This window comes from Arachis ipaensis, chromosome B1, assembly GCF_059453495.1.
Source record: "Arachis ipaensis isolate K30076 ecotype BB chromosome B1, ASM5945349v1, whole genome shotgun sequence".
NCBI classification, from domain to species: Eukaryota; Viridiplantae; Streptophyta; class Magnoliopsida; order Fabales; family Fabaceae; genus Arachis; species Arachis ipaensis.
The window spans coordinates 31,879,036-31,895,372 of NC_142436.1; the positions used below are offsets into that span (position 1 = coordinate 31,879,036).

Here is a 16,337-nt window from a genome sequence, read left to right on the forward strand (position 1 = left end):
ATGTGTGGAAGGAGCTCAATGGAAAAGTGACTCAAGAGGCAAACCGGTTCAATTGAGAAGACCGGACCTTAAGCCTGTAGCTAGAGGATGGTTGGAGTTCATCCAACGCTCTATCATTCCTACTAGCAACCGATCTGAAGTAACTGTGGATCGAGCCATTATGATCCATAGTATCATGATTGGGGAGGAAGTGGAAGTTCATGAGATTATACCTCAAGAACTCTACAAGGTGGCTGACAAGTCCTCCACTTTGGCAAGGTTAGTCTTTCCTCACCTCATTTGCCACCTGTGTAATTCGGCTGGAATTGTCATAGAGGGAGACATCCTCATTGAAGAGGACAAGCCCATCACTAAAAAGAGGATGGAGCAAACAAGAGAGCCCACTCATGGACCTGAACAAGAGCATGAGGAAATTCCTCATCATGAAATCCCTGAGATGCCTCAAGGGATGCACTTTCCTCCACAAAACTATTGGGAGCAAATTAACACCTCCCTAGGAGAATTAAGTTCCAACATGGGAAAACTAAGGATGGAGCACCAAGAGCACTGATAAACCACTATTTTATGGTTTATCTTGGGCTCAATTGAGTGGATTTTGTCAATCTTTCATACACTTGTTCATACAAAATACATGTTTTACATTCTCCTTCCTGATTTTTGTGTTATGATTGAAAACATGCTTCTTTGGCCTTATATTTGCTAATATTAATCCTCTCTTATTACCATTAGATGCTGTGACATGTGTGTTAAGTGATTTCAGGGATTACAGGGCAGGAATAGCTTAGAGGATGGAAAGAAAGCATACAAAAGTGGAAGGAATACAAGAAGTTGAAGAAGTTGCTAAGCTGTCCAGCCTGACCTCTTCGCATTCAAACAGTCATAACTTGAGCTACAGAGGTCCAAACGACGCGGTTCCAGTTGCGTTGGAAAGCTAACGTCCGGGGCTTCAAGTTGATATATAATATGCCATAGTTGCCCTGAAGCTAGGCGACGCGAACGCGTGCTCCACGCGGACACGTTGTAGTGACAAAAATCAGCGTGGCAGATTTCTTCTCCAGCGATTTCTGGGCTGTTTTCGACCCATTTTGCGGCCCAGAAAACACAGATTAGAGGCTATAAAGTGGGGGGATGCATCCATTCATTGAGGGGCCTTCCGATTATTCACTTTTCATAGTTTAGATGTAGTTTTTAGAGAGAGAGGTTCTCTCCTCTCTCTTAGGTTTTAGGATTAGGATTCCTCTCAAAGGAATTAGGATTTCTTATTATTTCAACTTATTATTTCAACTTCCTCTCAGGTTCAATATTCCTTTTACTTTATATTTCTCTTTTACTTTCAGATACTTTAATGCTTTTATTTAATTACTTATGTTGCCAAATTGGCTTATGAACCATTCATGTTAGGATTTTCTTTATTTGATATAAATTGAGGTATTTCAGATTTATCATTCTTATTTAGCTTTTTTATATTCTTGGCTTTAATTGATTAACTGGAGGCTCTTGAGTTATTAAACTTATCGTGATTGTTAATTGTTATTTTTGCTAATTGAATTGAATTCCACTAACTCTAGTCTTTCCTTAGGAGTAGGCTAGGACTTGGGGATCTAACTAATTAGTCCACTTGACTTTCCCTTGCTTTCGTAAAGGTTAAATAAGTGGGATTAAACTCAATTCTCATAAGGATAATTAGGATAGGACTTCTGAATTTTCATACCTTGCCAAGAGTTTTATTAGATATTAATTCATTAATTCCTGCAATTTATTTTCCTTGTTCAAACCTTTCAAAACCCAAAAATACTGTTTTCCATAACTAATGATAAGAACACCTCCCTGCAATTCCTTGAGAAGACGACCCGAGGTTTGAATACTTCGGTTTATAAATTTTATTGGGTTTGTTACTTGTAACAACCAAAACGTTTGTAAGAAAGGATGATTGCTTGGTTTAGAAACTATACTTGCAACGGAAATTTATTCTGAATTCTAAACCGTCAATCATTCGTTCTTCAAAATGGCGCCGTTGCCGGGAATTGCAAACGTGTGCCTTATTATTGGTTATTGTAAATATTTGCTTTTTGCTTGTTTATTTGTTTTTATTTTTATTTTTATTTTTACTTTTTCATAAATTAAGAGGTTATTGGTTTTTATTTAGTTATAAAAAAAATTTCAGATTTTTATTTTCAAATTTTTTTATCTTATCTTATCTTAGTTTTAAATTTCAAAATTCAAATACTTTTTCAAAAATCATATCTTTTTCAAAATCTTATCTTATCTTATTTCAAATTCAAATTTCAAATTTCAATTAAATTCCAAAATTCAAAATTCAAATTTCAAAATTTAAATCTTTTTCAAATCCTTATCTTATATTGTTGGCTTTTTCAAAAATTCAAATTTCAAAATTTAAAATTTAAAATTCAAAATTTAATTTTCAAATTCAAAAATTTAAATTTCAATAACCTTTTAATTTAAATTTGTTTTTATTTTTGTTTTTAATTTTTATTTGCTATTATGAGTTCTCACCCCCACCACTTTAAGTTTGGTTCCAATGTTGTTGTAAGGAATGGAAACTATAATGAAAATAGGCATCAAGGTTGGAACAATCAAAGATGGGAGGAGCCACAAGGATTTGATCAACCCTCATGGCAACAACCACCTCCAATGGACTATCAACAACCGTTCTGTGATGCATATCAAGGCAATGGCTATGGTGAGCGCTCCTTTGATTATCTACAACCACCACCATATGCCTATGAACCCTTTCCTCAACATGACTTTGGACCACCATACTCACAAGCCCCTTACCACCAAACACCACCATATGACCCTAACCTGTATCCACCATACCAACCACCATATGAACCACACCCAGAACCACCACCTCAATATTCACCAATTTCATATCCTTATCAAGAAGAACCACCTTCCTATTATGAACCCTTTCTCCAAAATAATGAACCCTCATATCTACCCCAATCTCCAATGGATGATAAACTTCGTGTTCTTCTTCAAGGACAAGTGAAGATGCAAAGGGACGTACTGGAACTCACTACTGCCTTAACCGAGTTAGTAAATAAATTAGCTTCCTAACATCTGAGCACTCAAAGTACTCCCATGGCTACATGTGGAGAATCAAGAGAAGAGCGTAGCATGAAGGAGACACTAGAAACTTCGGTGGATAATGAGGAACATGGCTTTGTATTGGAACAAGTGGAGGAAGCCATAATAGTTGCAGAGGAAGAAGTGGTTGAAGATTTAAGAGATGCAGAACCTCCATGGGAAAGTCAAGTTATAGAGCCTCCTTCAAAGACGTTTGAAATTGATGTTGAGGAGGGTGTACAACCTCCAAGGCATATCATGGCTAAAGACTTTGAAGAGGTTGATCAAGAGATGGAGATTAATGAAGAAGAAGAAGCTTGCAAAGAGGTGGAAGTTGTCAAGGAAGAACTCAAGGGAGTGGAGCTTGATATCACTTTGCCAAAGTTGTTGGAAACCTCTCCACCTAAGTCACCATCATCCTTCACAACATTCAAGTGGGTAAAATTCATATCTCTTAGCTTTCTCATTCCACTTGAATATGGTTTACTTGAGACAGATGGTCAGCTTAGAGCTCTTTGTGGCTTTAAGAGCAAGAGGGAGATGGTTAGTGGTTGGCAACACAATCCTAGGTTCCTTGTGGTTGGAACTCAAAATCTAAATGCAAAGGTTAGTGTAAAGCTCAACTGAATGGGTCTAGGAAGTTGTTTGGCCGCTTTAGTGAGAATTCAGATTGCCTGCTACCCAGTTGGAACACTAATGATCAATAAGAAGACGGGTGCAAAAGCAAGGTTTGGGACCCCGGAATTCATTCTGGCAATCAACACTCTTGGGGCCTTGTCACTTGCTTTAACTTGCTTGAAGGCTTTCTACGCCTAGTTTGAGATCCCAGAAGCCATTGGAATTACAAACATTGGTGGAGATTCCTGGATGAGTTCAAGCACAAGCCGCCATGACAAGGAGCTCACCAAATGTCCAACTTAAGGACTTTAACTAAAAGTGCTAGGTGGGAGACAACCCACCTTGGTATGATCGTCCCTTTTCAATTTTAATTTTATTTCGTTTTGTTTGTTTTTAAGTTTTATTTTGTTCCATTTTATTGAACCTGAAATTATTCATAACATCCATATCAGCACTGCATTTGCATCTGCATATTGCATAAAAAAAATGCACGCGACGCGTCCGCGTCACAAGTGCATTAGGAAGAAAAGAAAAGTGAACAGAGAGTCACGCGAAAGCGTGGCTGGAGGCATGCCTTTGGCACAAATTGATCCACGCGACCGCGTCGCTGACGCGTCCGCGTCATGTGGGAAAAATGCCTCCCACGTGTCCATGTCACCCATGCAAACGCGTGGCCCTGCAAAATCGACGTAAAGAGGTGTATGGCAGAGAGTTATGATGGAGCTGGGCTGGAATGATGCTAGAAGCACCAGCCCTACCACGCGAACGCGTGCCCCACGCATCCGTGTCATTTTTAAAAGAAAGGCCATTCACCCGATCGCGTCACCCACGCGATCGCGTCACCCCAAAATTTGGCAAAATGAGTTTCAAACAGAGAGTTGCGCGAACGCGAGGCTGCACTCGCGCCAATCGCACAAATCAGACCACGCGATCGCGTGACCCACGCGTCCACGTCACCTGACCTTATCGCACACCACGCGACCGCGTCACTCATGCGTCCGCCTCGCCTGCGCCGCACAACTTAACCAAATCAGCGCCAATCATCTTATCTTTTCTTTTTTTTAATCCTAATTTCTTCTATCTTTTCTTCTTTCTTCTTCCTTTTCTTACTTTCTTCTTCTTCTTCTTCATCTCTTTAACTTCTCATCCCTCTTCACTTCCATTCTATTTCATTTAATTTATTTGCTTACATCCATTCATTGCATTATTTTCGTTGGTGTTAGAAATTTATTTGGGTCATTATTTTCTATATTTTTGTGGATTATTAAAGGAATTGTTTGACAATTATATATTACTTTTTAAAGGGTTGCTTGCATGTTCAATTTAATACTTTCAATAGCTTATTTACCATGCTTGCTATGTGTTTGTGAAAAAGTCCGTCTGGCATTGTGCACTATTTTTCGATTTCTTTCTATCTACTACTCTAAATGCTTGCTTTTCACAAAACCCTTTTTATATTTTATTACTTAAATATAATTGTTATTACAAACATGTTGTTAGTTTGAAAGGCTTGGTAATCTAACTTGGACATTGAATGCTTGATCTATGCTACTCATGCCTTTGCCAGCATGCCAATAAACATCTTGCATTTAATTGTCATTACATGCACTCGCTATATTTCTATTGATGAACTTTTCACATGTAGTCATGACCATGTATTAACGTCATTCTTCTTTATTGTGCATTGGTTATCACCTTTCCCGCTCTCTTCCTTGCTCTAACCCTTAGCTTTAAAAGTTACTTTCTTTTTCCCTTTTCCGGATGGCCACCAAGAAGGGTAAAGAGAAAGCTACTCCCAAACCACCGGCAAGGAAAGAAAAAAAAAATGAGCACCAGCTGAGGAACCACAACCCCCATCCACTTGCACATCTTAGCATGCACCGAGGACGGTGCAATCTTTAAGTGTGGGAGGTCGATACCGACTTCCAGGGGTTAGTTACATTCTTTCCAACACCAATACTCTATTTTCTTTATTTGTTCATTGTTGCATTTGCATATTTGATTGCATATTTGTTTGATTTTATACATTTAGTTACTACTTGGTTGAAGTAATATTTTCTTTTTCAAGAAATTTTTATAGTATTTCACTAATTTAAATTGAAATTTTTTTTTTGTGTTAAACTTGTTTGGAAGTTGTATTTGGAACATGGTTTTTGAGCCAAAAGACACACAACCTGTGAGATTTTGAGCTTATTTATATGGTTACATTATTTAACCATAAATTTTTATTCTTGTGTGTTTTCTTCTCTATAATTGTAATCTTTGCTTTGTTCTATTCTATATGTCCATTATTTAGTGTATTTACATGCTTGCATATGATTGAGGCCATTACTTGTTTTTGCTCACTTATCCAAAATAAGCCTACCCTTTTATGTCACCCTTGTTAGCCACTTTGAACTTTTTAACCCCTTTCTATTTCATAACCACATTACTAGCCTTAAGCAGAAAAACAAAATAAAAATCCCAAGTTGAATCCTTGGTTAGCTTAAGATAGATATTGTGTATAATTTAAGTGTGGAAAATTTTATAGGAACATGGGATGATAGGAAAAAGTAGGAAATTAAATTGAATAAGTTATTTGAAAATTTGGGAAGCATGCTCATGTGAAATCAAAATAATTAATTACCATGTGCATTGATAAAAAAAAACAAAAAAAATTTTTTTAATTAAATAAGGGGATACAAAAAATAAATAAATAAATAAATATTACCCCAAATGCAAAATAAAAAAAATCAATGCACATGGGACAAAATTCAAAAATAAGTTTGATACATGAGCATGTAATACAAAAGTGGAAAAAATTTGGGTAGCTAGGTAAAGCATTTTAAATTATATAAAGTATGTATATGTTAGGTGAGATCTTAGGATAATCAAGGATTCAATTTATAGCTCACTTAGCCATATATATACCCTCACCCTTACCTTAGCCCCATTACAACCTTGAAAAGACCTCATGATGTTTGCATTGATACATTAAATTTTTGTTGATTGGTTAGATGAAGAACAAAGTTTAGAAAGCATGATTAGAGAAGAGTAGAGTGATTAACCCTAGACATTTGAGCGATTAGAGTGCATATACACTACCAGTGAGGGTTCAATGCTTGATTCTATGTTCCCTGCTTTCATGAGCTATCTTCTTATAAGTTTACTTGTCTTTTATTGTATGATTTGAATTAGTGAAATCTGATTTATGTTTGTCTTGAAGAGCTTATTAACTTTTAACCAAGTAGATAGAAACATCTTAGCATGTAGTTGCATTCATATAGATAGGTTGCATTTCATACATTCTACCATTCCACTTCACTCCCTTATAGCTTCTCTTGAGCTTAGCATGAGGACATGCTATTGTTTAAGTGTGGGGAGGTTGATAAACCACTATTTTATGGTTTATCTTATGCTCAATTGAGTGGATTTTGTCAATCTTTCATACACTTGTTCATACAAAATGCATGTTTTACATTCTCCTTCCTGATTTTTGTGCTATGATTGAAAACATACTTCTTTGGCCTTATATTTGCTAATATTAATCCTCTCTTATTACCATTAGATGCCGTGATATGTGTGTTAAGTGATTTCAGGGATTACAGGGCAGGAATAGCTTAGAGGATGGAAAGGAAGCATACAAAAGTGGAAGGAATACAAGAAGTTGAAGAAGTTGCTAAGCTGTCCAGCCTGACCTCTTCGCATTCAAATAGTCATAACTTGAGCTACAGAGGTCCAAACGATGCGGTTTCAGTTGCGTTGGAAAGCTAACGTCCGGGGCTTCGAGTTGATATATAATATGCCATAGTTTCCCTGAATCTAGGCAACGCGAACGCGTGCTCCACGCGGACGCGTCGTAGTGACGAAAATCAGCGTGGCATATTTCTTCTCCAGCGATTTCTGGGCTGTTTTCGACCCAGTTTGTGGCCCAGAAAACACAGATTAGAGGCTATAAAGTGGGGGGATGCATCCATTCATGGAGGGGCCTTCCGATTATTCACTTTTCATAGTTTAGATGTAGTTTTTAGAGAGAGAGATTCTCTCTTCTCTCTTAGGTTTTAGGATTAGGATTCCTCTTAAAGGAATTAGGATTTCTTATTATTTCAACTTATTATTTCAACTTCCTCTCAGGTTCAATATTCCTTTTACTTTATATTTCTCTTTTACTTTCAGATACTTTAATGCTTTTATTTAATTACTTATGTTGCCAAATTGGCTTATGAACCATTCATGTTAGGATTTTCTTTATTTGATATAAATTGAGGTATTTCAGATTTATGATTCTTATTTAGCTTTTTTATATTCTTGGCTTTAATTGATTAACTGGAGGCTCTTGAGTTATTAAACTTATCGTGATTGTTAATTGTTATTTTTGCTAATTGAATTGAATTCCACTAACTCTAGTCTTTCCTTAGGAGTAGGCTAGGACTTGGGGATCTAATTAATTAGTCCACTTGACTTTCCCTTGCTTTCGTAAAGGTTAACTAAGTGGGATTAAACTCAATTCTCATAAGGATAACTAGGATAGGACTTCCGAATTTTCATAAATTGCCAAGAGTTTTATTAGATATTAATTTATTAATTCCTGCAATTTATTTTCCTTGTTCAAACCTTTCAAAACCCAAAAACACTGTTTTCCATAACTAATGATAAGAACACCTCCCTGCAATTCCTTGAGAATACGACCCGAGGTTTGAATACTTTGGTTTATAAATTTTATTGGGTTTGTTACTTGTGACAACCAAAACGTTTATAAGAAAGGATGATTGCTTGGTTTAGAAACTATACTTGCAACGGGAATTTATTCTGAATTCTAAACCGTCAATCATTCATTCTTCAAGCACTCCATCGTTCTCCATGAGATTAGAGAAGATCAAAGAGCTATGAGGGAGGAGAAACAAAGGCAAGGAAGAGACATAGAGGAGCTCAAGAGCACCATTGGTTCTTCAAGAGGAAGAAGACGCCACCCTCACTAAGGTGGACCCGTTCCTTAATCTCCTTGTCTATTTACTCTTTTCTGTTTTTTGTTCTCTATGCTTTATGTTTATTTATGTTTATGTCTTTATTACATGATCATTAGTGTCTATGCCTTAAAGCTATGAATGTCCTATGAATCCATCACCTTTCTTAAATGAAAAATATTTTAATTGCAAAAGAACAAGAAGTACATGATTTCGAATTATATCCTGAAATTAGTTTAATTATTTTAATATGGTGGCAATACGTTTTGTTTTCTGAATGAATGCTTGAACAGTGCATATTTTTGAATTTGTTGTTTATGAATGTTAAAATTGTTGGCTCTTGAAAGAATGATGAAAAAGGAGAAATGTTATTGATAATCTGAAAAATCATAAAAGAGATCCTCTTGCAGAATGGTCCAATGACATTTTTGACAACTCAGACAGACCATCATAGAATATACTTATGATGCTCCATTCTGGAAGCATGTCAGTAGGACATCTTTTGATCAGTTGTTTGTATCTTTCCCAAGCTTCATAGAGGGATTCTCCTTCCTTCTGTCTGAAGGTTTGGATTTCCACTCTAAGCTTGCTCATCTTTTGAGGTGGAAAGAATTTGGCCAGGAAGGCACTGACCATCTTATCCCAAGAGTTCAGGCTATCCTTAGGTTGTGAATCCAACCATGTTCTAGCTCTGTCTCTTACAGCAAAAGGGAAAAGCATAAGCCTATAGACCTCGGGATCAACTCCATTGGTCTTGACAGTGTCACAGATTTACAAGAATTCAGCTAAAAACTGATGAGGATCTTCCATTGGGAGTCCATGAAACTTGCAATTCTGTTGCATTAGAGAAACTAATTAAGGCTTAAGCTCAAAGTTGTTTGCTCCAATGGCAGGGATTGAGATGCTTCTTCCACAGAAGTCAGAAGAAGGTGCAATGAAGTCACCAAGCATCTTCCTTGTATTGTTGGCATTGTTGTTATTTGGTTCAGCCATGTCTCCTTCTTTTTCAAAAATTTCTGTCAGGTCCTCTCCAGAGGGTTGTGCTTTAACTTCTCTTAGTTTCCTCTTAAGAGTCCTTTCAGGTTCAGGATCAGCTTCAATAAGAATGTCTTTATCCCTGTTCCTACTCATATGAAAAAGAAGAGAACAAAAAAGAAGAGGAATCCTCTATGTCACAGTATAGAGATTCCTTTATGTGAGTAGAAGAAGAGAAGAATAGAAGAAGGAGAAGAGAAAAATTCGAACACAGAGAAGAAGAGGGGGTTCGAATTTTGAGTTGAAGAGGAGTGTTAGTAGATAAATAAATAAATAAAAAGAGATGAGAGATAGAGAATTTTGAATTTAAAAAGAATAAAAGGAAAATATTTTTGTTTTTATCTTAATTATTAGTTAGAATTCTAAAATTAAAAAGAGAAATAAAATTAAATTAAAATTTAAAACAATTAGTTAATTAAAAGGTATTTTGAAGAAGTGGGGAGGAGTTTTCGAAAGTTAGAGAAGGAAAATTGGTTAGGTGGTTTTGAAAAATATATGAGTGAAATAGAAAACTTTTAAAATCAAACAAAAAGTCAAGTAGTTAATTGAAAAAGATTTGAAAATCAATTTTGAAAAGATAAGAAGTTAGAGAAGGATTTTGAAATTGATTTTGAAAAAGATATGATTGAAAATCATTTTGAAAAAAATAAAAAAAAAGAAATTTAAAAAGATTTTATTTTGAAAATTGAAGTTGATTACTTGACTAGCAAGAAACTAAAAGATATGATTATAAAATTTAAAGATTGAACCTTTCTTAATAGGCAAGTAACAACTTGAGATTTTTGAACCAATCATATTAAATGTTAGTGAGATTTTTGGAAAATATGAAATAAAAATTAGAAAAAGATTTTGAAAATCATTTTGAAATTTTCGAAAATATTAAGAAGAAAATTGAAAAAGATTTGATTTTTGAAAAAGTTTAGAAAAGATAGGATTTTTAAATCGAAAATTTGACTTGACTTATAAGAAACAACTAAATTTTAAAAATTTTTGAATAAGTCAACTCAAATATTCGAAATTTATGAGAAGAATAAGGGAAATATATTTTTTTGATTTTTGAATTTTTAATGAAGAAAGAGAAAAACAATAAGAAGACTCAAAACATGAGAATTTAAGATCAAAACACATAATGCATGCAAGAACACTTTGAATATCAAGATGAACACCAAGAACACTTTGAAGATCAAGATGAACATCAAGACTTTATTTTTGAAGATTTTAAAGAAAAGAAACACATGCAAGACACCAAACTTAGAAATTTTCAATGTTTAGACACTAACAAATTGAAAATGCATATGAAAAACAAGAAAAGACACAACATAAAAATGCAAAGATCAAACAAAGAAGATCATCAAGAACAACTTGAAGATCATGAAGAACAAAACTCAATGCATGAATTTTTGAAAATTTTTAGGAAATTAAAAAGATGCAATTGACACCAAACTTAAAAATTGACACTAGACTCAAACAAGAAACATCAAATTTTTGGTTTTTATGATTTTATTAATTTTTTTTGTATTTTTTCGAAAATTATTTTGGGAAGAACGAAAAAGAAGAATTTTTTTTTTTGTATTTTTCGAAAATAAGAAATAAAAAGCTTAAAAATAAAATAAAATTACCTAATCTGAGCAACAAGATGAACCATCAGTTGTCCAAACTCGAACAATCCCCGGCAATGGCGCCAAAAACTTGGTGCACGAAATTATGATCTCAATGGCGCCAAAAACTTGGTACGCACTATCATAATCTCAATTCTTCTTCACAACTTCGCACAACTAACCAGCAAGTGCACTGGGTCGTCCAAGTAATAAACCTTACGTGAGTAAGGGTCTATCCCACGAAGATTGTCAGCTTGAAGCAAGCTATGGTCATCCTTGTAAATCTCAGTCAGGCGGATTCAAATGGTTATGGGATTTTGATAATTAAAATATAAATAAAATAAAATAGAAATACTTATGTAATTCATTGGTGGGATTTCAGATAAGCGTATGAAGATGCTTGTTGCTTTTGAACCTCTGCTTTCCTATTGCTTTCATCCAATCATTCATACTCTTTTCCATGGCAAGCTGTATGTTGGGCATCACCGTCATCAATGGCTACTTCTCGTCCTCTCAATGAAAATGGTCCAAATGCGTTGTCACCGCACAACTAATCATCTGTCGGTTCTCACTCATGTTGGAATAGGATCCGTTGATCCTTTTGCGTCTATCACTACGCCCAGCACTCGTGAGTTTGAAGCTCGTCACAGTCATCCCATCCCAGATCCTACTCGGAATACCACAGACAAGGTTTAGACTTTCCGGATCTCAAGAATGACCGCCAATAATTCTAGCTTATACCACGAAGACTCTGATCTGAACCAGGAGCCCAAGAGATAAACGCTCAAGCTATTGCAGATAGAACGGAAGTGGTTGTCAGGCACACGTTCATAGGCGACAATGATGATGAGTGTCACAGATCATCACATTCATCAGGTTGAAGTACGAGTGAATATCTTGGAATGAGAATAAGCTTGAATTGAATAGAAAAACAATAGTACTTTGCATTAATTCATGAGGAACAGCAGAGCTCCACACCTTAATCTATGGGGTGTAGAAACTCCACCGTTGAAAAATATATAAGTGAAAGTGGTCCAGGCATGGCCGAATGGCCAGCCCCCTAAACATGTACAATATAATCTAAAATATTAACAAAATGATCTAAAGATGAACTAAAGATTAAAATACAATAGTAAAAAGTCCTATTTATACTAAACTAGTTACTAGGGTTTACAGAGATGAGTAAATGATGCAGAAATCCACTTCCGGGCTCACTTGGTGTGTGCTTGGGCTGAGCATTGAGCTTTCATGTGTAGAGACTCTTTTTGGAGTTAAACGCCAGGTTGTAGCCTGTTTATGGCGTTTAACTCTGATTTGCAACCTGTTTCTAGCGTTTAACTCCAGAATAGGGCAGGAAGTTGGCGTTTGAACGCCAGTTTGTGTCGTTAAAACTCGGGCAAAGTATGGACTATTATATATTTCTGGAAAGCCCTGGATGTCTAATTTCCAACGCAATTTAGAGCGTGCCAATTGAGTTTCTGTAGCTCCAGAAAATCTATTTCGAGTGCAGGGAGGTCAGAATCCAACAGCATCTGCAGTCCTTCTTCAGCCTCTGAATCAGATTTTTGCTCAAGTCCCTCAATTTCAGCCAGAAATTACCTGAAATCACAGAAAAACACACAAACTCCTAGTAAAGTCCAGAAATGTGATTTTTATTTAAAAACTAATAAAAATATACTAAAAACTAACTAAATCATACTAAAAACTATGTAAAAACAATGCCAAAAAGCGTATAAATTATCCGCTCATCAGTAGCCATTGACAACGATGATCCCCCAACATACAGCTTGCCATGGAAAGGAGTACAAATGATTGAATAAAGACAGTAGGAAAGCAGAGGTTCAGAAGGAACAAAGCATCTTCATATGCTTATCTGAAATCCCACCAATGAATTACATAAGTTTCTATCTTATTTTATATATTATTTATGTTTTAATTCCCAAAACCTCATAACCATTTAAATCTGCCTGACTGAGATTTACAAGATGACCATAGCTTGCTTCAAGCCGACAATCTTCATGGGATCGACCCTTACTCACTTAAGGTTTATTACTTGGACGACCCAGTGCACTTGCTGGTTAGTTGTGCGGAGTTGTGAAAAGAGTTGAGATTACGATCGTGCGTACCAAGTTTTTGGCGCCATTTCAGAGATCACAATTTCGTGCGCCAGCGTCCCTGACGCATCTGCGTCATCTGAAAATAATGCCAACCATGTGAACGCGTGCTCCACGCGTCTGCGTCGCATGCGCCGCACAGCCTATCCAAATCAGCGCCAGATATCTTATCTTTTCTTCCCCAAATCCTAATTTTTCTTCTCCCTTCTTATTTCTTTCTTCTTCCTTTATCCTTCTTTACTCTTTCTCACTTTTTACTTTCTTCCTTTATCATCATCATCAAGGTTCTTTTCTTTCCTTCTTCCCTTCTTATCTTTCCATCATTATTTTTATTTATGTTTTCTTCTTCTTATTCTTTTTCCTTTAATTATATATGTTTTCTTTTTCTTTCTTTTTCTTTTTACATTATTTTAATTGGTTTTAGAAATTTAATTGGGTGATTATTTTCTTCTATAATTTCTTGTGGATTGTTTAGAAGTTGTTTGACAATTATTAATTATTTTAGGGTTATTTGCATGTTCAAATTCAATACTTTCCATAACATATTTACCATGCATGCTAAGTGTTTGTGAAAAAGCCCATATGGCATTGTGCATATTTAATTATTTTATTCTTCTACTCTAATGTTTGTTTTTCACAAAACCTTTTTTTATATATAATTCATTAAAAATAATTGTCAATACAAACAGGTTGTTAGTTTGAAAGAGTTGGTAATCAAATTGGGCATTTGATGCTTGATCTATGCTACTCATGCCTTTGCCAGCATGCCAATAAACATCTTGCATCTACTTGCCATCACATGCACTTGCTATATTTCCATTGATGAACTTCTCACATATAGTCGCGACCATGTGTTAACGACATCCTTCTTTACCGTGCATTGATTATCACTTGTACCATCCCCTTCCTTACTTTAACCCTTAGCTTTAAAAGTTACTTTCTTTTTCCCTTTTCAGGATGACCACCAAGAAGGGTAAAGAGAAAGTTACTCCCAAACCATCGGCAAGGAAAGGAACAAAAAGAGCACTAGCTGCGGAGCCACCCGTCCACTAGTACATCTCTGCATGCACCGAGGACGGTGCAATCTTTAAGTGTGGGGAGGTCGATACCGACTTCCGTGGGTTAGTTATTTTCTTCTCAACACCAATATTTTATTTTCTTTGTTTGTTCATTGTTGCATTTGCATGTTTGATTGCATGATTGTTTGATTTTGTGCATATTTTACCACTACTTGGTTGAAGTAATATTTTCTTTTTCAAGAAACTTTTTAGAGCATTTCACTAATTTAAATTAAAACTTTTTATTAAACTTGTTTGAAGAAATTTTATTTTGGAACATGGTTTAGAGCTCGAACACACAAAACTAGTAAGATTTTGAGCTTATTTGATTGGTTGCATTTTACCAACCAATATTTTATTTTTGGTGTGTGTTTTTTCTCTAAAATTGTGATCTTTGTCTTGCTTAATTCTATATTTCTATGGTTTGATGTATGCATGCACTTATATGATTGAGGCATTGTTTCACTGAGCTTACATACCCATATTGCCTTATCCTTTCATTATCCCTTGTAAATCAATTTTGAGCCTATTTTACCCCTTTGTTCTTTACTTTAGCACATCATTAACTCTAAGTAGAAAATAATAATGTCCTTAATTTGAATCCTTGGTTAGCTTAGACTAGTGAGAGTGCTCATGAATTAAGTGTGTGGAAAAGTGGGTTTGGAAACATTTGGTTTAAGAATTGGGTGTTATATATCTTTATGAAAATGTGAAAGAAATGTTTAGGACATATTCATGCATTCAATAATTTAATCATATGCATTGAGAAAAACAAAAGAAAAAAAATATATATATATAAATAAATAAATAAATAAAAAGAAAAGAAAAGAAAAATAAAGGAGAAAAATAAAAAAAAGAGCAAATAAGTAAAAAGGGGACAACATGCCCCAAAGTAAATGGTGAAAGCAATACATATGTACTGTACTCAAAATCGGATGCATGAATATGTAGTAAACATAGTAAATGGGTAGTTAGATTTTGTATTGTAATTACATGGATTGTCCTAAGTTAGGTGAAAAGTTTAAGTTAATTAAGGATTCAGATTTTAGTCCACTTGACCAAATACAATCCTACCTTAACCCTAACCCCATTACAACCCTTAAAAGACCTCTTGATTTGTGTATTTGTGCATTAAACTTTTGTTGATTGGTAGAAGAAAAGCAAGCCTTAGAAAGCAAGATTAGTAGAGAATTGAGAGATCAAACCTTAAACACCTGAGCGATTAGAGTGCATACACTTCTAGTGAGGGTTCGATGCTCGATTCCTTGTTCCCGGCTTTCATGAGCTATTTTCTTCTGCAAGTCCACTTGTACTTTATTTTATGATTTGAATTAGTGAAATCCAGTTCATATTTGTTCTTGAAGGATTTGTTTACTTTTAACCAAGTAGGTAGAAACATTTTGCATTTAGTTGCATTCATATAGATAGGTTGCATTTCATAAGTTTTACCATTCCCCTTCACTCTCTTATAGCTTCTCTTGATCTTAGCATGAGGACATGCTAATGTTTAAGTGTGGGGAGGATAATAAACCCCATTTTTAGGGTTTATCCTGTGCTTAATCTAGTGGATTTTACCCATTATTCTCACACTTATTCATACAATTCGCATGTTTTACATTTTCCTTCCTGATTTTATGCTATGATTGAAAACATGCTTCTTTGGCCTTATATTTGCTAATATTAATCCTCTCTTATTACCATTCGATGCTGTGATATGTGCGTTAAGTAATTTCAGAGATTATAGGGCAGGAATGGCTTAGAGGATGGAAAGGAAGCATGCAAAGGTGGAAGGAATACAAGAAACTGAAGGAACTGCTAAAGCTGTCCAACCTGACCTCTTCGCACTCAATCGACCATAACTTGAGCTACAGAGGTCCAAAA

The 16,337-nt window shown here is 35.3% G+C and overlaps 1 non-coding gene across 1 annotated transcript; it reads left to right on the forward strand.

Moving 5' to 3' along the window:
• The first annotated feature begins 9,131 nt into the window (after positions 1–9,131).
• On the forward strand, positions 9,132–9,239 carry LOC148576128 (small nucleolar RNA R71). The gene has a single exon (XR_015903832.1). It is a non-coding gene; the product is annotated as a small nucleolar RNA R71 (small nucleolar RNA).
• The last annotated feature ends 7,098 nt before the right edge of the window (positions 9,240–16,337 follow it).